The sequence below is a fragment of the Nicotiana sylvestris genome, chromosome 9 (assembly GCF_000393655.2).
Source record: "Nicotiana sylvestris chromosome 9, ASM39365v2, whole genome shotgun sequence".
Lineage (NCBI taxonomy): Eukaryota > Viridiplantae > Streptophyta > Magnoliopsida > Solanales > Solanaceae > Nicotiana > Nicotiana sylvestris.
In genome coordinates, this window is record NC_091065.1 from 151,859,952 (window position 1) to 151,882,469 (window position 22,518).

General features: G+C 37.0%; 1 pseudogene; it reads right to left on the reverse strand.

Moving 5' to 3' along the window:
• Window positions 1-561: 561 nt before the first annotated feature.
• LOC104248197 (UDP-arabinopyranose mutase 1-like) lies at window positions 562-21,316 on the reverse strand (annotated as a pseudogene).
• Window positions 21,317-22,518: the final 1,202 nt, after the last annotated feature.

Sequence of the window (22,518 nt, forward strand, 5' to 3'; positions counted from 1 at the left end):
ACTACGTTGTTCTGCTCGTGAGAGGACAATTCACATCTCCAACATGACAACCTGAAAATTCTTTCATCGGAAAATTAATTTTATGCAAATAGGGTAAAATTGATTTTTTTGGCTATATATGAGCTGTTGAATCATCTTGACATGACAAGAAGAAAAATTCAAGTATTATAGTGAAGGGAGGTTAAAGTTGCTTTAGGTCATACATTCCCAACTATGACATCCTAATTTTTTTTCGAATTACCTTGTAAATTTTCGGTTTCGCCACTACCTCCACCGTAAGCTTTCTATGGCATGAATCTGGGTTAATTAAGTTTTGGACACATGATGGATTAAAAAGAAATAATAGCAAAATAGAAGTATAGATCTCATTCTCATAACAAGTTCAAGAAAAAAAAAAAACTAGAAAATCTAGGGTAAACCAGAATACAAGCCCTACATTGTGGCTCTTAGCAGTCTACTAAAAACCAATGGAGGAGGATCACATCTACTAATATCATCCCCTTATTCATTTTGACTAAACCTAGAACTGAAATACAACTATAAAACTAAATAAATTGAAGACTATTTATACTTCAAACTAAGTGTAGCAATTAATGAGTGAAATTTTCTTTTGGAAGTTCCATTGGGAATTTTGGAAGAACCTTTAGAAGCTGGGTTAAGCTCGTCCCAAGCTTCAATCCAAGTGATCATCGCATCTGAAAGCTTCAGGAAATATGGATCTATTTTCCCGAGCTTTTCCTTGACAAGTCTTGAAAGTTCAACATAGCATTTTTGGACAGAAGTAGATTCCTTGGAGAGGGTTAATGTCTGAAAAAATGGAATGATGTCTGTTGTTCCTCCTGTATTTGTAAAATAATGATTATGGAAATTAAAACGTTAGATTATTAACGTAAATATAAATGATATAAATGAAAATTCGAGCCCACTGAATTCACAGTGTTTCCTTAAGGAATTTAATCCCCTCCTAGTACCCAAGGTTATGGATTATTTCCTCCCAGGATAGAACGAATTACACACTGGTGTAGCGGTACTTCAAACCCCAATGTTTCAGCGAACACAAAGTTCGGCAGCAAATCACACTTACTGTTGCTTTCTTAGTAGTTTAAAACAATGCAGAACAAGGGAGGAGAAGTCAGAAATTCGTATGGAAAATCTGAGAGGAAGGAGTGCAAAGTATAGCTAACGTTGAGTTTTCGGTGAAGAGAAGATCAATTGCTCTCAAGTTTTCAGTGTGTCTTCAACAGGCTGCTTGCACCCTCTATTTATAGTGCAATTAGCTGCTAAAAATGGACCCGCTGCCACTCATGAAGTGGAGCACTTGGCCATGGTGGACAGAGCACCAGGCTGTTTACTAATGGAGCAATCAATATGGCAATGGTGGCTGGAGCACTACTCATGGTGGAATGAGCACTTGCTCATTAATATTCACGGATTGGAAAACATCCGTTACAAACACGGATAATATTACGTTAATATTCACTATTAACAAATAAATTTGGTCCAAAAAATTAATCAATCAATCGATCATTTGACCAAATCCAAATCCGAAGCTGTAGCCGAAGCCGAGCCGAGCGAGCGAGCAACGACGACAGCGCGAGGCTTGCCTTCTTCTTAACTCTTTAAGAGCTACATGAAGTGCCTTTGTATATAAACCCACCAAACTCCTTTTCCTCTACCAATGAGGGACTGTCTCATTAAAAAGAGAGGGAAACTTAAAATTTTACTCAAAATTTTCATTTCCCTCCATTTTCCATTCATCCTCTTTTTAATACCTTTCCATATTAAAAAGAAACTCAACAATCCCCCACATGAATGGGGAATGACTATATCACAGAAGTATGCATGAAGACTTGTGTGATTTGCAAGCAAGGATTAATTGCATCTGGATAAGTAGGTTTCCCTTTGAACTTTCCGTAGTGAACTTATGTCGGATATACTCGGTCAATCGGTAGATTTGATATCTTTGAACCGTCGAACTTTAGTGTATACCTAGACAACCATAAGTCACACAATCAACCCTTAACCGTCTTTGGTTCTCATTGTTGTGTTTGTTTCAGCTATGAACACCGCCTGGTTTCATAAGTGCGTAGAGAATTGGCCTTGCAAAATTCTCCTTGAAGCGGCTAACACTTCACACTTATATAGGTGATTTCTAAACGTGTCATCCCTTAGATACACTATTTGATATACCCCGTATAAAATTTAGAAATCATTAAAAAGCCTTAATGCTTTATCCTTGGTACTGAACATTGTCTCATCACGAGAATGGACTAAAACAAATTTTGTTGACAATGTTGAACCGTCATTAATGACTTTGTTTGATCTCCTTGAACCTAGATCTTGGGATCTCCAGTCTTCTAGGTAGAGTTACCGCCACAATGACTTGTTCTCGGCCATAGTCCCATTCCCCTCGATGATTTCTCAACTACCTCTCTAGTTAGGCCTTTTGTAAGTGGATCCGACACATTATCATTTGACCTTACATAGTCAATCGTGATAATTCCTCTAGAAAGTATTTGCCCAGCCCTTCCAATTGCTGCTTGGCTATCACAATGTATGCATATTGGTGCCAACGGTTTGTGCCAAAATGGAATGTCTTCCAAGAAATTCCGGAGCCATTCAGCTTCTTCACCGGCTTTATCTAAGGCTATGAACTCAGCCTCCATTGTAGAGCGGACAATACATGTTTGTTTGGACGACTTCCAAGATACCTCTCCTCCACCAATAGTGAATACATATCCACTTGTGGACTTCGAATCAGTTGAACCGGTGATCCAATTTGCATTACAATATCCTTCAATCACCACAGGATATTTACTGTAGTGCAAATCAAAGTTTTGGGTATGTTCTAAGTATCCCAAAACTCGTTTCATTGCCATCCAATGAGATTGACCTAGATTGCTCGTGTATCAACTTAGTTTACTTATAGCACAAGCTATATCTGGTTGTGTACAAATTATGATGTACATTAAGCATCCCAACACACGAGCATAATCCAATTGTGATATGCTTTGGCCTTTATTCTTTGCTAGTGCAAGATTTACGTTAATTAGAGTCTTTGCAACTTTAAAGCCCAAGTGCTTGAATTTTTCAAGTACTGTCTTAATATAATGAGATTGTGACAATGCCAGACCTTGAGGAGTCTTTTGGATCTTAATCCCCAGAATTAAATCCGCAATTCCCAAGTCCTTCATATCAAACTTGCTAGTTAGCATACGCTTAGTAGCATTTATGTTGGCAATGTTATTACTCATTATCAGCATATCATCCACATATAGGCAAACAATGACTATGTGATTTGGAACATTTTTAATGTACACACATTTATCACATTCATTTATCTTAAAACCATTTGACAACATTGTTTGGTCAAATTTCGCATGCCATTGTTTGGGTGCTTGTTTTAGTCCGTAAAGGGACTTAACAAGTCTACATACCTTATTTTCTTTACCTGGAACCACAAACCCTTCAGGTTGTTCCATGTAAATTTCTTCCTCCAACTCTCCATTTAAGAAGGCCGTTTTAACATCCATTTGATGAATTTCAAGACCATACACTGCAGCTAATGCTACTAACATCCGTATGGACGTAATCCTTGTAACTGGGGAGTATGTATCAAAGTAGTCAAGACCTTCTCGTTGTCTATACCCTTTGACAACAAGTCTTGCCTTAAATTTATCAATAGTGCCATCATCTTTCATTTTTCTCTTAAAAATCCATTTAGAACCCAAAGGTTTATTTCCAGGAGGAAGATCAACCAATTCCCATGTATGGTTGTTCAAAATGGATTCTATTTCACTATTGACTGCCTCTTTCCAGAACAATGATTCCGAAGAAGACATATCTTCTTTAAATGTTCGAGGCTCATTTTCCAATAAGAAAGTCACAAAATCTGGTCCAAACGAAGTAGACGTTCTTTGACGTTTATTGCGTCTTGGATCCCCCTGATTAAATGTACTTTCTTTTGTTTCTTCCCGAGGTCGTTTAGATCCTTCACCAATCGACTCGCATTCCTTTTTATACAAATATATATATTCAAAGAACTCAGCATTATCTGATTCTATAACCGTATTGTTATGAATGCCGGGATTTTCTGATTTATGAACCAGAAATCGATATGCTTTACTATTGGTCGCATATCCAATGAAAACGCAATCAACTGTTTTCGGTCCTATTTTTACCCTTTTGGGTTTAGGAACTTGCACTTTTTCTAAACACCCTCACACTTTAAACTAATTTAAGTTGGGCTTCCTTCCTTTCCATTTTTCATATGAAATGGATTGTGTTTTGCTATGGGGTACTCGATTTAGTATTCGGCTGGCCGTAAGAATGGCTTCCCCCCACAAGTTCTGTGGCAAACCAGAACTTATCAACAATGCGTTCATCATCTCCTTTAATGAACGATTCTTTCTTTCCGCAATCCCATTGGATTGGGGAGTGTAAGGGGCTGTTGTTTGATGAATAATTCCATATTCTAAACATATTTGTTCAAAAGGAGATTCATATTCACCACCCCTATCACTTCTTATCATTTTGATTTTCTTGTTAAGTTGCGTTTCAACTTCATTTTTGTATTGCTTGAATGCGTCTATTGCTTCATCTTTACTATTAAGTAAGTAAACATAGCAATATCGAGTACTATCGTCAATAAAAGTTATGAAATACTTCTTTCCACCGCGAGATGGTATTGACTTCATGTCACAAATATCTGTGTGAATTAAGTCTAAAGGATTTGAATTCCTTTCAACCGACTTATAAGGATGTTTAACATACTTAGATTCCACACATATTTGACATTTTGATTTTTCGCATTCAAACTTAGGCAATACTTCCAAGTTAATCATTTTTCGCAAGGTTTTATAATTGACATGACCCAAACGTACATGCCATAAATCATTTGACTCAAGTAAGTAAGAAGAAGCTGAAGTTTTATTATTAGTTTCAACAACTATTACATTCAGCTTGAAAAGGCCCTCAGTAAGGTAACCTTTTCCTACAAACATTTCATTCTTACTAATCACTACCTTGTCAGATACAAAAACGCACTTGAAACCGTGCTTTACAAGAAGTCCAGTAGAGACTAAGTTCTTCCTAATCTCGGGAACATGAAGGACGTTGTTCAAAGTCATGACCTTGCCAGAAGTCATCTTGAGAAATATCTTACCGTATCCTTCAATTTTTGCTGTAGCAGCATTTCCCATAGAGAGCGTCTCTTCGGGTCCAGCAGAAGCATATGTAGAAAATGCTTCCCTCACAGCACAAACATGGCGAGTGGCTCCAGAATCAATCCACCACTCCTTTGGGTTTCCTACCAGGTTGCATTCAGAAAGCATGGCGCACAAGTCATCAACATCATCATGCTTTTCTACCATGTTTGCTTGACCCCTTTGCTTGTCTTTCTTCCGAGCACGACACTCCGTAGATTTGTGTCCGGTTTTCCCACAGTTGTAGCAGTTTCCACTGAACCGCTTCTTGCTTGGGTTGTATTTCGGACCAGAAGCCTTCTTTCTCTTTTTGTTATCTTCAACAATATTTGCTCCCATTATTGTTGAATTTCCACGGCCTCTCCTTTCAGCAGCTTTATTGTCCTCTTCGATTCTCAATCGAACAATGAGATCTTCAAGGGACATCTCCTTTCGTTTATGTTTCAAATAATTTTTGAAGTCCTTCCACAATCGAGGCAACTTCTCAATTATTGCTGCTACTTGGAATGCTTCATTGATGACAAGACCTTCAATGAAAATTGCGTTAGTAAAATTACTAAAAATTTTACTTTCAACATCAGTATTCATTTGAAATATACCTTCAGTAAGTAGATCATGAATAATCACTTGCAATTCCTGGACTTGGGTAATAACAGACTTGCTATCTACCATTTTGTAGTCCAAAAATTTTGCAGCGACGAATTTCTTCATCCCGGCATCTTCAGTTTTGTATGCATTCCACAATTCTTTTGACGTCTCCACGCCACTGTATACATTATACAGATTATCCTCCAGTCCGCTAAGAATATAATTCCTGCACAAGAAGTCAGAATGCTTCCATGCCTCAATCACGAGAAAGCTTTCATTCTCTGGAGTTTCATCTGGAAGATCAGGAACATCTTCCTTGATGAACTTCTGTAGACATAACGTAGTCAAGTAGAAGAACATCTTCTGCTGCCAGCGCTTGAAATCCATCCCAGAAAATTTTTCGGGTTTCCCTGCCGGTGCCAATGCCGGAGTTCGACTTGTCGATGCGTTGGCAGTCATCATCGGAACAGCTTGATTCCGTCATTCGCCATTTTTTTTTCTGAAAAAAAAAATGACACAAACAAACGTTTAATAAACGTTTAAAACTAGAGTGAAAAATCACGTAGAATATCCAACAAAATGCCACGAAGGCTTTACTCTCCAAACGGGAGTACACAAAAACCACAAAGGTTATAATTTCCAGAATAATAAAAGTAACACAAATACAAAAATTAAAATTATTAAATTCCTTAAGCTTGTTGTTCCTCCTGTATTTGTAAAATAATGATTATGGAAATTAAAATGTTAGCTTATTAACGTAAATATAAATGATATAAATGAAACACAAATTAATTCGAGCCCACTGAATTCACAGTGTTTCCTTAAGGAATTTAATCCCCTCATAGTACCCAAGGTTATGGATTATTTTCTCCCAGGATAGAACGAATTACACACTCGTGTAGCGGTACTTCAAACCCCAATGTTTCAGCGAACACAAAGTTCGGCAGCAAATCACACTTACGGTTGCTTTCTTAGTAGTTTAAAACAATGCAGAACAAGGGAGGAGAAGTCAGAAATTCGTATGGAAAATCTAAGAGGAAGGAGTGCAAAGTATAGCGAACGTTGAGTTTTCGGTGAAGAGAAGATCAATTGCTCTCAAGTTTTCAGTGTGTCTTCAACAGGCTGCTTGCACCCTCTATTTATAGTGCAATTAGCTGCTAAAAATGGACTCGCTGCCACTCATGAAGTGGAGCACTTGGCTATGGTGGACAGAGCATCAGGCTGTTTACTAATGGAGCAATCAATATGGCAATGGTGGCTGGAGCACTACTCATGGTGGCATGAGCACTTGCTCATTAATATTCACGGATTGAAAAACATCCGTTACAAACACGGATAATATTACGTTAATATTCACTATTAACAAATAAATTTGGTCTAAAAAATCAATCAATCAATCGATTGACCAAATCCGAATCCGAATCCGAATCCAAATCCAAATCCGAATCCGAAGCCGAATCCGAAGCCGAAGCCGAAGCCGAAGCCGTAGCCGTAGCCGAGCCGAGCCGAGCCGAGCGAGCGAGCGAGCGACGACGGTGCGAGGCTTGCCTTCTTCCTAAATTTTTAAGAGCTACATGAAGTACATTTGTAGATAAACCCACCAAACTCCTTTTCCTCTACCAATGAGGGACAATGTCTCATTAAAAAGAGAGGGAAACTTAAAATTTTACTCAAAATTTTCATTTCCCTCCATTTTCCATTCATCCTCTTTTTAATACCTTTCCATATTAAAAAGAAACTCAACAATGTCTTCTTGCCGGAAAATTCCATTGTATTCTTTCTTTAAGTTCACAAATGGATTGCTAGCCTTGCTGTGATAGATGTAGGGTAATCCAGTCTTGATTCCTAATCCCAAGTGATCGCATATTACCTGTAAATTGTTTATTAATCAACTCGCAATCATTCAAAATTACTCGACCTTCCTTTCTTTCATTTTATGTGATATTCTTTACTTTTTGTTTATTCCAAAAAATTGACACTTTCTATATTTAGAAATAATTTTTAACTTCAAATGTTGTAACATTTAATGGCATGATTTTATTGCCATAAAAATTTCATGGCATATTTAAGAACTCATGTTTGAAAGTCTTTCTTTTATTTTTTATTTTTAAAAAAACTCCATACTTGGTAAAACAATTTCACATAAAATAAAACAAGAGGGCGTAATGCTTCTGTCTGCAAGCTCTTTTACTTTCTGCTTCACCGGAGTAAAACTATTGGCAATACAAAATACATGTTTTGCCATTTTGGTATAAGTAAATCGCAACTTATTCTAATCTTCTTGTGGTTCTAAAATATCTAAATTTAATTAAAAATAATAAATTTAATGCAATTTGAGTTAAAATTAATTAAATTAACTCTCGAAAAATAAAAAGTACCAAGCAAATTTGGACGAGGTTGTTGGGCCTCCAAAGCCACATACTTAAGTTGGCCCATTCTTTATTTATTTGGTAAATAGATAGTTTTATAGAGATAGTCATTCTTTGTATTGTATTAGAAGTAGTCAGATGTAATAGCTTAGTTCAATCAATTGTGCTAGTTTTGTAAACATTATGGACCGGGTCTAAGTGAAGTATAAATAGTCAAAGGTCCAACTGTATTGGGTTGGCGAACCATTTTCCCATCTCTCACTGCCTCGTTCATATCTTTCTCTCTGATAAGAAGGATCTAGAATCCCTAATCTCCATTGACGATCCTTTTCATTGAGTTGATGTTTTCTGCATTAACATGGTATCAGAGCGGGAGACGGTCAGTCCTTACTCTCCTCTATTGAGCGATGTTACCCTCACCTAATTTCGTCAAGTTTTCGCTGTCGTCGGAGTTTGGTGGTTTCCGTTGATTTCTCGACTGGAAGTTATTTTTTTGGTTTGATTTTTTTCATTGCTGTCATCGGAGAAGTTGTACTAGCGCGAAGTTTCCATTTTTTTGATTGAATTTTGGCTACTCGAAGGTTTCATATTTTGTCAGATTAGGGTTTGCTCGGCGAACTCATCAGAGTTTTGTTCGTCTTCCAGGCCTTACTTATTCAGGTTGCAAAGAAGGCTGGTATTCTCTTCTCTTATCTGATTGCTTGCTTTGTGGTGTTTGGTGTTATCATTTGTGACTTGTTGCCGTGAGTTGTCGATTGATACTTCCTAATTGCTATCATGACTGGTTTTAGTACATCTTCTGCATATACTCCTGAGCCTTCATCCCCCTTGTATCTCCAATCTTCTGATGTTCCCGGAGTATCACTTGTTCCTGTACCTTTCTCGGGGAATGGTTTTGGGGGATGGAAGTGTAGCATGATAGTTTCTATGTCCGCTAGGAATAAGATAGCTTTTATTGATGGTTCATGTCCCAAACCTACTGCGACTTCCCCTGATTATAAACAATGGGATTGTTGTAACAACATGGTTATATCATGGATAACTAGCTCGTTGTCTTTAGAAATAGCTGAAAGTGTTCAATACTCTGAGACAACTGAAAGCATTTGGAAACAATTAAATAACAGATATGGAACTGTAAATGGGACCAAAGTATTTGAATTAAAAAGGGAATTAGAATCTACTTATCAAGGATCCCTTGATATTGCTTCCTATTTCACCAAACTTGAAAGAATATGGGATGAGTTGGGGGTAATGTGTAGTGGTCATGCAAATACTTGCACATGTGCTGCTAAAGAAGGTCTTCAGAAGGAGAAAGAGGAGGATAAAGTTCATCAGTTCCTCATGGGACTGAATGAGGTATATGTGGGTGTCAGAAGCAATTTGATAATGATGCAACCTTTGACATCTCTGGACAATGTCTATAACATCCTCCTACAAGATGAAAAACAAAGACAAGTCAATCCTGCCATACAATTTACTACTGAATCAACATCTTTCAATGTCAATCCTCCCAATAACAAACCTTTTCAACCACAAATTAATGTTCAGGGATATCAGAGACAATTTAATCAGAGAGTCAATTTTGACCAATCCAAGTCTAACCTCTTTTGTAAGTATTGTAAGAAATCAGGACATTCCATTGATAAGTGTTCAAGTTTCACGGGTTCCCTCCAAATTTCAAGTTCACTAAAGGCAAAAAAGTAGCTGCCAATGTGGTTATGGACTCTGATTTTTCTACTTCTGAATGTTCTTCGCCTAACCAAGCCTTTGTTCCTACTGCTGGTTCTAATGAACATGGTTCTGGGTTACCTGGTTTGACAAAGCAGCATTATTCTCAGTTTATTTCATTGTTACAAGAATCTCATATCTCTGATTCTGGACCTCAACTCAACATTATGAGCTCTGCCAATTTTGCTAGTACTTTACTGTCTAAGAATGTAGTATATAGTTTTAATTCTACTCTACTTAGTCAATCTGATTCTTTAACTTGGATAGTTGACTCCGGTGCATCAGATCACATGACCTCTAATAAAGATTACCTTATTAATATCGCACTTTTACCTATTCCTTTCCTTGTTTCCCTACCAAATGGGTACAAAGTTAAAGTCACTTGTACAGGTTCCTTTGCCTTAACTGATTCCATTATTCTTACAAATGTTCTCTATCTACCTTCTTTTAAACACAATCTTATTTCTGTACATAAACTCACAGACCAGTTTGATTGCATAATTTAGTTTACTAGACTTTCTTGTCTCATACAGGGCACTTCTCTGAAGAAGCCTCTGGATCTTGGTAAACTGGATTGTGGGTTATACAAGTTTGTGTGGGAAACGCCTTCTCAGCATCAAGCTACTCTGTCAAATTCTTGCAGCTTACCATCTATTTGTGATCCTGTTTCTTCTATTGTAAATACTGTTTCTTCCACCTGTAATAAAGCTGCTATGAATAAAATGATGGATATTGTTTGGCATAGTAGATTCGCTCATGTTCCTTTTATTAGAATGAAAAGTATTTCTGAAGTGTCTTTTGATATTTCTTCCACACAGTCTTTTACATGTCATGTTTGTCCAATGGCTAGGCAAACTAGATTGCCTTTCCCTGATAGCTCAATTCATAGCTCTAAACCTTTCCAACCTATCCATGTTGACACTTGGGGACCATATCACACACCTACTTACTCTGGTTCTAAATACTTTCTTACTAATGGGATCCAAGAGTAATATTTTCCCTCTTCTTAAGGCCTTTGTTGCACTTGTAAAGACACAATTTCATATGACTATTCAGTGTATAAGGTCTGACAATGCTTTAGAGTTAGGAGCTAGTCATGCTGCTATTTCCTTATTTTCTGAACATGGTATAATTTATCAAACAAGCTACCCTCACACACCTCAACAAAATGGTGTGGTTGAGAGGAAGCATAGAACTCTTCTTGAAGCTTCTAGAGCCTTACTTTTTCAGTCCCAAGTTCCCATTAGATTCTGGGGAGACTGTCTCCTCACATCCACCTATATTATAAATAGACTTCCCTCTAGTTTGCTTCAAAATAAATCTCCTTATGAGTTGCTATTTGGTAAAAGCCCAATTATTCTCACTTAAGGACTTTTGGTTGTCTTTGTTTTGCCACTGTTCCAATTCCTCAACGAGATAAACTGAAACCTAGAGCTAATCCTTGTGTATTCCTTAGCTATCACTTTGTAAAGAAAGGCTATAAGTTGTATAATTTGCAATCCAAGCAGTGTTTCATATCCAGAGATGTGGTTTTCCATGAGCAGCATTTTCCTTTCCTCAGATTTCTCCTTTCCTGTTGTTTCTGAGTCCCCTTTGTCACCTACTCATTTACCTTCTTTTCCCCATGATTGCCTTATGCCCTGTTCTTCCACTAATGTTCCCCCCAACACAACATCACATCCTGCTTCTACTTTCACACATGGTTCTTCATCTCCTACTCCTCCCAACACCTCTTTTCCTCCTGACATAGATGTTGCAGTTTCTCCTTCAGTTGCTGTCCCTGATTCTGCCCCTGCTTCTCCTTCTTTTAATCCTGATGCTGCTATTCCTGCACCATCCTCTATTCCCCTTAGAAAATCTGATAGACCTCATAATCCTCCTTCTTACTTAAATGATTACATCTACAAGCTGAACAATTCCCTTTATTGCTCCTCTTCTAAGCCAGTATAATTTGAACCATATACATATTCCCAGGCAGCTCCTATCCCAGCTTGGCAAGATGCCATGAGGAAAGAGTTTGAGGCTTTGGAAGCAAATCATACTTGGGATATTATTGAGCTTCCTTCGGGCAAGAAGCCTATTGGTTGCAAATGGGTCTATAAGATCAAATACAAAGTTAACGGTGAGATTGAAAGATACAAGGCTAGGCTTGTCATTAGGGGGGACACACAGGTTGTGGGGGTGGATTTCAATGAGACTTTCTCTTCTGTTGTGAAAATGTCCACTGTTAAGTGCTTGATTGATGTTGTTGTTAAAAAGAATTGGTCTTTGTTTCAACTTGATGTCAATAATGCCTTTCTTCATGGTAACTTAGATGAAGAGGTTTATATGAAATTACCTCTAGGTCTCTCTGTTGCTTCTCCTTCTTCTGTCCCTTTGGCTTGTAAGCTGAAAAAATCACTCTATGGGTTGCGTGAAGCCTCTAGACAATGGTATGCCAAGTTATCCGAGGCTCTTTATTCTAGAGGGTATCATCATTCCCTCAATGACTATTCTCTTTTCATCAAAGGATCTCCAGGTCATTTGGTGATATTAGCAGTCTATGTTGATGACATCATCCTTACGAGTGATGATTTGGTTGAAATTTCAGCCTTGAAGCAGTTTTTGGATGATGAGTTTAAAATTAAAGACTTGGGTTTTCTATACTATTGTCACACCTCCTTTTTGCGCGTCCCGCCCCGAAGGGTTAAATGCGCGGGTGGAGTTTTTCCAATTTAAGTGACAATATTCGAAATGGGATTATTTAATTCAGAGTCGCCACTTGGGAAAGGTTTGGCTTTTGGTGTCCCAAGTCACCGGTTTATCTTGAATCCCAAATCGAGGAAATTTTCGACTTTTCCAAATGAAGTCTGCGAACCAGAAATTCTAAGTAAGGAATTCTGTTGACCCGAGGGAAGGTGTTAGGCATCCTCGAATCCCGTGGTTCTAGCACGGTCGCTTAAGTTGTTATAATGGCTAAATATCTATTTTAAATACATGTTGTGACTTATGTGCTTTTTATTAGATTTATACCGCTTTTATTATTATCATTTATTTTTATGGAATTGCAACGTCGTGGAAATGCATCTCGAACCACGTCACAATCAATGCACCCGTGATCGTCGACACATTCGGACTTCGTTGAGATTCGGATTTGGGTCACATCAATGTGCACCCGAATTTAAGAATATGATTTAATTAAGCCGCGCCTTCAGAGTCTAACGCGTTATTATCTTTGCAGAAGGCCATGAAATTTATTAAATGACCTGTCTTGAATTCTAAATAATTATGATTAGTTGTTGAGGGCCCCGCAATTTGCATTTTTTATTAGGCGAGGCTCGTCTCATTATTTTTAGAAGGGTATCCTACAGTGACACATTTCTATTATTTTATTTCCAGAGATAGAAGAAAGAAAAATGTATGATAATTGAAATATATACTTTGGCCTAAACCAAACTCCTATCAGTTTCTGATTAATTACTTTTAAAGTAAAAGACGTCATGCCTTAGGAAAAATGCCCTGGTCGAACAAAAGATCACATATGAGATAGATGAAATGCAATACTTAATCCGAACATTTCTTAATTTGAACTTAACTGAACTTATTTGGACTAGATTAAAGGATTTAGTTACTGGATATTGTTACTAATGGGACTTTGAGCGTGACCCTATGTACTGCCTAACGGAACCAAAAAAAAGATTAAATGAAACATAAACAGCATTGTATAAGATTGGAGTATACATACCCCGTATTAACAAACAACTACCAAACTAAAACACAAAGGGGCTAAACCCAGTCAAGTACCAGTACATGCTTTCAAACTATTGAATTATGAACTAATCAAAATTTTTTACAGACCCGTTAGTGTACCATGAATATCACAACAAATACTTGAACTTCTTCAACCCTTTTCATTTCATGCTTTCGAATTGTTTCAGTTACATCAATACGGGATTCGAAATGTGTACCTGGAAGGCTGAAATGCAAAGAAGAAGAGGAGAATAACAGGGAAAATCAGCAGCAACAGGAATCAGAGTAACAGCAGCAGCAACAAATGAAACAATTGGGGTAGAATCTAGATCCCAGCTAGACCAAATCTCAGAATAGACCAACAAACGAACAACAGACCCAGTTGGATTTAGAAGGAATCAGTGTTGGACAACATATCAAGACCAGTGAAATCAAAACAGCAACTAAGAATGCAATTTCTAGTTTTTGTCTGTCTGTGCTATCAAACAGAGTTCTTCCCAACTTTTCTGTTTGTGTGTGTATATCTATCTCTCCATGTGTATTCCAGCTCTCTCTTTCAAAGAATTCCTCACAGTCTATCTATTTTCCTTTTCCCTTCTCCTTCTGTCCTCCTTTTGTGTGTGTGCGTGTGTATGTCTATCTCTCAATCCTGTATATCTCCTTCCCTTCAGATGGTATCCCCTTTCTTTCTCTCCTATTGTCTCAGTCTAATTCTGTATATGACTATCTCTAATCCCTCTGTGTATCTCTGTCTATCAGCTCTACCCTATGTGTCCCCCGGTCCTCCTCTTATAAGCCTTCACCTTCCCCTTTTAACAGCCTGTTTAGAGTATATCAAACACCCCTCCCATGTGCCCTTTTCTTTTCAGTTCCACTTTAGCTAATTAAATATAAAACCCCATCATTCTCCTGGCAGCTTTAAACTTTCCCATTTTATTAACCAAAAGCAAATATGGGCAGTAGAATATATCTGACAGCATATGCTGTCAAACCATTTTTTAAAATCAAAAGCCTTTTATGCAGGAAAACAGGCTGTGCACAATGCACATGCTGTGCACAAGTGCACATGTCATCAACTCAGATTTCAGTTACAGACCAAAGCCTTAGGTTTCTGAAATCATATTAACGACTATAATTAACAGGACTTGGTTCTTAATTGATTCAGGCAAATGTTCAACAGAAGCAACTCGATTTGTTATTGTTCGGACAGTTGAAACTAATTGACGACACATGTCGACTCGACTATATTAGCATTAACATACACAATCGTAGCCAAAAATCAGACATTTAAACAGTATCACATAAGGGGTTCATTTTGCAATGTCAAACAGAAAGGCCCTAAGAACTAAATGAATGACCAGTTACGGATTCAATTGAACATACATTTATACACACGCATTATGAAGAAAGAAACTGACTGAATACAGAGGTCCGGCCAAGGTGGACAATAGCAGTTCAAAAACACAAAACAAAAAGTTTGGCCATGCGGACAGGCCTTTAACAACACACAAACATACAAACTGAAATAAAGAAAAGAAAATTAACTCACCTTAAAGTTTTTTAAGGAACAAATCAGAAAAATCCACTGGCGTTTGGACGGACCTTCTTTAAGGTTGAATGGACTTTTAAACGAAGTGTTTCTCGGATGAGAAACACCTCGATTAAGGTCCATTAGGCCTTAATCTCTTCAGTTTGAACAAAGCACGGAACATGCACAGGGAAAACTAGAGTTCAAAAACTTAGATCTGGGATTCGTGTTTCCCTGGTTAGATTCGGACCAAACCAAGTATGGTTTGGTCACGAGGGGGGTCTGGGGAGTGTCTGGTATGATTTCAAGGCAGATCGGTGTAGATTAGGTTCCGACTCGAATCTTCAAATGAAGATTCGAGAAGGTGGGATAGGATTCGAGGCGTGTGGTTGGTAGATTTGGGTTCAGGACGTCAAGGGGGTTCTATGGTGTTAAGGGGAAGGTCACCAGCGTTCATGCCGCCGGTTTTCATGGTGGGGGATACTAGGGCGGCTCTAGGATTTGGGGGTTGTGGTGAGGACGACGAAGGCTGGGGTTTGGATAGGGGGGGGCAGGGTAGTGTTAGGAGTTTATATAGTTAGTGAGCAAATGGATCCTGGCCGTTGGATGAGATGAGATGAAGGGCCAGGATCCTTTGGCTATCAGGGAACGACGTCGTTTCAAGGGTAAAGGGTTAGGGTCGGTCCGGGTGAGACGGGTCGGGTTTGTTGATGGGTTATAGGGAATTGATCTTGGCCGTTGATCAATTTGAGATCAACGGCCCAGATCAACCTGTACCAAAACGATGTCGTTTGGATTCTCTGGGCATCAGGTGGTGTTGGACCGGGCAGGCCTGGATTTTGGGCTGAGTTTGTTGGGCCAATTTTAACAAATTGGCCCAAGTCCGGAAGGGGTCTTTTATTTTCTTTTTTTTTTCTTTCTCTTTTGTTATAAAAATACAAAACTAAGTAAAATCAAATTAAAATAAACGCCTAATACAATTATTTGCACACACATTAAAATGATTCAAAACAGGTAAAAATTAAACAAAATAAAATCACGGGCAAAGATGCCTGTTCATGCTTTTCTATTTAACAACCATGTTACGGTTCAGATCATGCATGACACGTACATTTTTTGTATTTTGTTTTAATAAAGTAAAAATGGGCCAAAGTCATAAACAATTAACGAAGTGCCATGTAAAAATCTCAAAATTGTACAACGGGATCAATTGTTGTTATTTTTTATTTCTTTTGGAGCGATTGTCTCGTGAAACAAAAATCACGTGCTCACAACTATTTCCTAGGCATTGAGGTTACTGTTTTCCCTGATGGTGTTCTTTTAAATCAAAAGAAATTTGTTTCTGATATGCTAAAAGAGTTTGATTGTTTGGGGGTCACTTCTGTTTCTAGTCCTCTAGAACTCACCCCAAAGCTAAAGGCTACTGAAGGTGAGGTTTTGTCATCTCCTGAGAAGTATAGGAGACTTATTGGCAAGCTACTCTTTTTAACTCACACTCGACCTGACATATGCTTTGGGGTTCAACATTTGAGCCAATTCTTGCACACTCCCAGGATACCTCATATGGTTGCTGCTCTCCACTTGCTCTGCTATCTTAAAGGCACACTTGTTTTTGGTTTATTTTACTCTAACAATCTTGATTTCTCTGTGAAGGCTTATAATGATAGTGATTGGGCTGCTTGCCCCTACACTCGCAAATCTGTCTCGGGCTATTGTATATTCTTGGGCGACAGTCTTGTTTGCTAGAAATCCAAAAAGTAGCCTGTGGTTTCTCTCTCATCCGCTGAAGTTGAGTATCGAGCTATTCGACATGTGGTGGCTAAATTAGTTTGGTTGTCCCGCTTGTTACATGATCTGATAGTCCCTGTTTCTTTTCTTGTTTTTGTCCTATGTGATAACATGGCAGCTCTTTATATTGCGAAAACCCCGGTGTTCCATGAGCGTACAAAACATATTGAAGTGGATTGTCACTTCATCAGAAACAAATTGGTTGAGGGGTTCCTCCAGTTGTCCCATGTTCCTACCTCCAATCAACTTGCTGATGTCTTCACTAAACCACTGCATGGGGTCCTCCATCATACCTTTCTAGGCAAGTTGAAAGCGGTTTCCCCCTCCAACTTGAAGGGGGTGTTGGGCCTCCAAAGCCACACACTTAAGTTAGTCCATTCTTTATTCATTTGGTAAATAGACAGTTTTATAGAGATAGCCATTTTTTGTATTGTATTAGAAGTAGTCAGATGTAATAGCTTAGTTCAATACATTATGCTAGTTTTGTAAACATTATAGACCGGGTCTAAGTGAAGTATAAATAGTCAAAGGCCCAACTGTATTGGGTTGGCTGACCATTTTCCCATCTCTCACTGCCTCGTTCATATCTTTCTCTCTAATAAGGAGGATCTAGAATCCCTAATCTCCATTGACGATCCTTTTGATTGAGCTGATGTTTTCTGCATTAACAGAGGTGGCGATGTATTTAATAAAATTAAGAAAATTTTACCTCCTATAGCAAAGGTATACACCCTATTTATTATAAATCAAAACCATTTTAAAATATTATTTTCTATAGATACCTTTTATATTTTATAACAAAATAAGTATTTATGGTATATACTACCATTGAAACATGAAATACGCTATTTATGTTTTTTCTCTCTCTTAGACAACTGGGCATACCTATTTTTAAGGTGATTATCGTTACTGTATTCATGAATACATGGCCCGAATATATGTGAATACATGCGCATACAGCTGGACTGCCTTGATTTTAGGCACTTTTTTATCGTTGTATTCATGAATACAGTAGCGCGAATACATGTGAATACATGCGCATGCAGCTGGACTGCCCTGATTTTAGGCATTTTTTGTTGTTGTATTCATGGCGCAAATACATGTGAATACATGCACGTGCAACTGGACCTGATTTTAGGCGTTTTTACTATTGCATTCATGAATACAGTAGTGTGAATACATGTGAATACATGCGCGTACAGCTGGACTGTCCTGATTTTAGGCATTTTTTTGTGCTATATTCATGAATACATGGCGCGAATACATGCGCGTACAGCTGGACTACCCTGATATTTTAGGCGTTTTTGCTGCTGTATTCATGAATACAACAACGCAAATACAACAAATACACTACCGTAATAATTGAATAGTAGCTATAGGAAGTAATTATGTATATGATAGCTATAGGAAGTTAATAGCCACTAAGCAATAGTGGTTTCTGAAAATTCTTCTAAAATTAATGGAAAAAGACGGAATTTTCACCTCTTATAGCAAAGGTTAACACCTTATTTATTTTAATAAATACCATTTAAAAAATTATATTCTATATATACCTTTTAATGTTTATAGCAAATATCTAATTTTGGTTACCTCCTAACCCTAAGCCACTAAATACGCTATTCAATTATACTATTTTCTTTCTCTCTCTACTTTGATACATGTCATTCTCTTCCCCCATTCCCTGAAAACACGATGCTCAATCTCAAAATTCCTCTCCATCACCTACATGTTCTCCGATCCCAATTTCTCCAATTCCATCGGAGCATGCATATATGCTACCACGTCAAATATGTTGACATCTGGTTTCGACAATTTGGACAGATATCACTAGGAGCCTTGGTGTCAATCAAAAGCTTCATGCTCAATTTTATTTCTTCAGAATTAGTCACCATTTTAATTAACTGTTGCAAGTCTTACATTAGTAAAGCTATAGCTATGCTAATATTGGAGAAAGAAGAGTCCTTATTCTGCCACCATTGCTCAACAACGTCATCTTCTCGAGGTTCATCTTTTGGAGAAAGAAGAGTCCTAATATTGGATAAACTCGAGGTTCTCAACTTCCGTCATCTTCAATATAAGATTCAAGCTTTAACAGTCCTTATTCTGCCACCATTGCTCGACGGCAGATTCGCCGGAAATTAGGGTTTGTTCTTGAACAAAGACGGCGGAGTTTGGGGCTGAGCAACTTGAATTTTCTGTTAATATATTTCAATGTATCTCGCTATATTTTCATGTATTTCATTATATTCATTGTCTTTTTTTCATTGTGTTTCAATGTATCTCGTTGTATTCCATGTATTTCATTGTATTCACTATCTCATTGTATTCCATGAATGTATTCATATATTTTTTAATTAATATAATTTATGTACTCAAATGTATTATATAATTTCTCTGAAGATTGCTATGTTTTTGGGGTATTTTTCGGTTGAGAATCTTTTTTATAATTGGAAATACAAAATTTGTGTGTTATAATTGAGTTTGTTGAGTTATATTAGGAGTCTATTATGTTAATTGATTCATTTTCTATTTAAAAATAATGTATTCCCCTGTTTCACGTCGTGAATACAGTCGAGTACAATAATATGTCCCGCTGTAATTCCATGTTTCACGCCATGAATATAGTCGAATACACTCGAATACAACAACTGATTAGCTGGACTTTCCTGATTCACACCTATTTTTGCTATTGTATTCATGAATACAGTAGCTTAAATACATCTAATACATTTTATAACAACAGAAAATATATCTATAATCCGTAATATAGCAAATGATATATATAAATAGTTAATTACACTAAAAGATAGTGTTTTATGAAAATTTCTCAAGAAAGACAAACCTTGCGGCACCAACCAGCCCACATATCATCGTAACGTCCAATGGGCTGGCCATCTCCCATGAGTCCAAAGTACATAGCAGGCGCAATAAGGTCACGGTCGAATGCAAGATTCATACCACATTGGGAAGAGAGTACCCTTTGGGATTGTCAACACCATATCAACATACCTGTTCAACAGATATTCCCCACAAAGTTAAAAAAAATTAGAAAACTTTCTTAAACCAAACTTATTTATGACAATAGTATGTGTGACCCTAAAGTATAATGGAGGGTAAAAATAATATATTTCGAAAATAGTAATGCAGTATTTTCGACCCGCTCTCCCAATTTTACATGATTGTTAACGTCAAGACAAATGGTAAATTACATGTTATGAAAACATTAAACTACACCGGTAGTATAAAAAGGAATTGAAGAATTACCCCACTTGTGGAATTATTGTTGTTGTATAATATAAATATAACCGTGTATAAATATCACACGTGTGGAAAAAGTAAATATATAGTAAATTTGTACTGTTAGTGCACATAACGTAAATTCTAAAAGAAAAAACAAACCTAGTGTTCCTCTCAAGAGGCTTGACAAGTTGTGTAGGTGCATCATAATCAGGGATGTTGAGCCATAGGCCATGGGACACCCTCACGAAGGCTAAAAGGGTATCCTCTCACAAAATCAGCTCCATCTCTGAATGGATCGTACAGTGTGTTGAAGAAATAGGGAGTTGATGGGCACAGAAGGTTCTTTATGTGCTGTTCCAATGCGTTGATATCTTTTCCACTTGGATCCTTTGCTACCTACACAAGTACTGACTTTTTTGAGAAATTTTCGCATGTGTGTATGTATGTGAATACATTTTATCTAATAGATCTACATAAATTGGACATAATGTAAAATAAGTTTAAGTTCTATGTATCATCGATGCAAATAATATTTACACAATCAAGTCACTTAGAAGGCAATTAATTACAAGTAAATATTTATAATAAGCATTAACTCGTAACCTGGTAAAATATGGTAACTTTAAACTATATGAATATTGTAAGAATATTTTACACCATAGTATATAACTTGAATCCATGCATATATGTCAACTTGACACATGAAGTAAAGCCTTACAACCTCTACGACTCCAAACTTAAACTCGCATACAAATAAAAATCTTGTGTATACCACCGGCATGCATGCATTATATATAAACATTACCGAAAGATAGAATAAACTTACAAAGCAATCATCGTCAATAGTGTAGATATATTTCTTCTTGGAGATCATATAACCAAAGCAACGACAAGCAGTCTTTGAAGGAAATGCAAGAAGCCTTTGGACCCAAGATCCTGTTTATATCATTGCGATTGTAGAGTTCATAATCAAAGCCATCAGGGACCGTAATTGTCTTTGAGGGATCACCATCTTGAACAATAATGAGATGATATGGTTGAAAAAATGGTCTCCACATTTCTAAAAAATCCAAGCTCCTAATTGTGGGTATTACAATGTCTAGCTCATCTCTCAAGGGAGGAGAAACTGAGGCCATGATAATAAAAAGAAAAAATGGAATTTTTTCGTCAAGCTTTATGAGTGTTTTAGCTTTGGGAAAGAGTGAAATATTAATGGAGTGAGAGAGATAAAGAAGAAGTTCTTTTATATACAAGAAAAAAGATGTTGTGTGGAGTGGAGAGGTGTCAAAAGGCAGGGCAGGGTATTATACGGTAGGGACTTGTTCAAAAAAAGGACGTTGCCCCAATCTTTGTGTTAGTGACATCAGATAAAATTGGAAAAATATAAAGAAATTAATGTGACTTCTAAATATGTATAACATGCACAAATCCAGAAATTGAGTCATTCCATGTGTTGTCACGAGTCTTTTGTTGATCTTCTAATTTGAACATTTTGCCTTTTGAAAATAGTTAATACTCCCTCAATTTAAATTTATAGGGCACATTCTAAAAACCTTGACGCTATTTTATGTTTATACAATTTTCATAACTCTCAAGAACTTAAACTCCTTAGATATTTATAGGAGTAATCAAACTTTGATGTGATTTTTGCTTTCTTTTCGGACATCACTTTTATATTCTCTTTCATCATCACTAATATATTATTTTATTCTATAAATGTTTAATTAACTTATGTGTTAAGTCAAACACCTCATATAAGAGACCTATATATATACTAGATGATCTTTGGCCGTGCTTAGCACGGACCCAACATGATTCATGATTTTCTAGTTAACTAATGTCTCGTAGTAGATGAAAGCCTTTGAGATTGTTTCATTGTCACTGTATAATAGCATCATATACAACAAGGTTTGTATCCTATGTACCATCGCCGTAGTTAAAATAATACATGGACTTGAGAATTTGAAAACTAAATATATCTTCTCAAGTTGATGCAAGTCTGTTTCTGTCCTTGTGAAACCATCCATGTGAAATCTCAATTACTTGTGATGCAATGAAAAGAGTTGCATTTTTCTCCCATGACAGCATAACCTGCAAATACAAATTATAAGATTTCAAAACCAGTCAGACACTAAATTATAAAAATGAAATTTATTTGCTTGGGAAAATATGGAAGACAAAGTAAAAGTACAAGGATCCAGTTTGAAATATAGCTTAGAGTTAAACTACAGTCATGCATGTTGAACAAATCAGAATAACATGTCACCTATTTATACATTTTAATAGCTCAGTCATCTTATATTTGTAGCCCAATTTTTTTTTTCCTGTATATACTAATCAAACT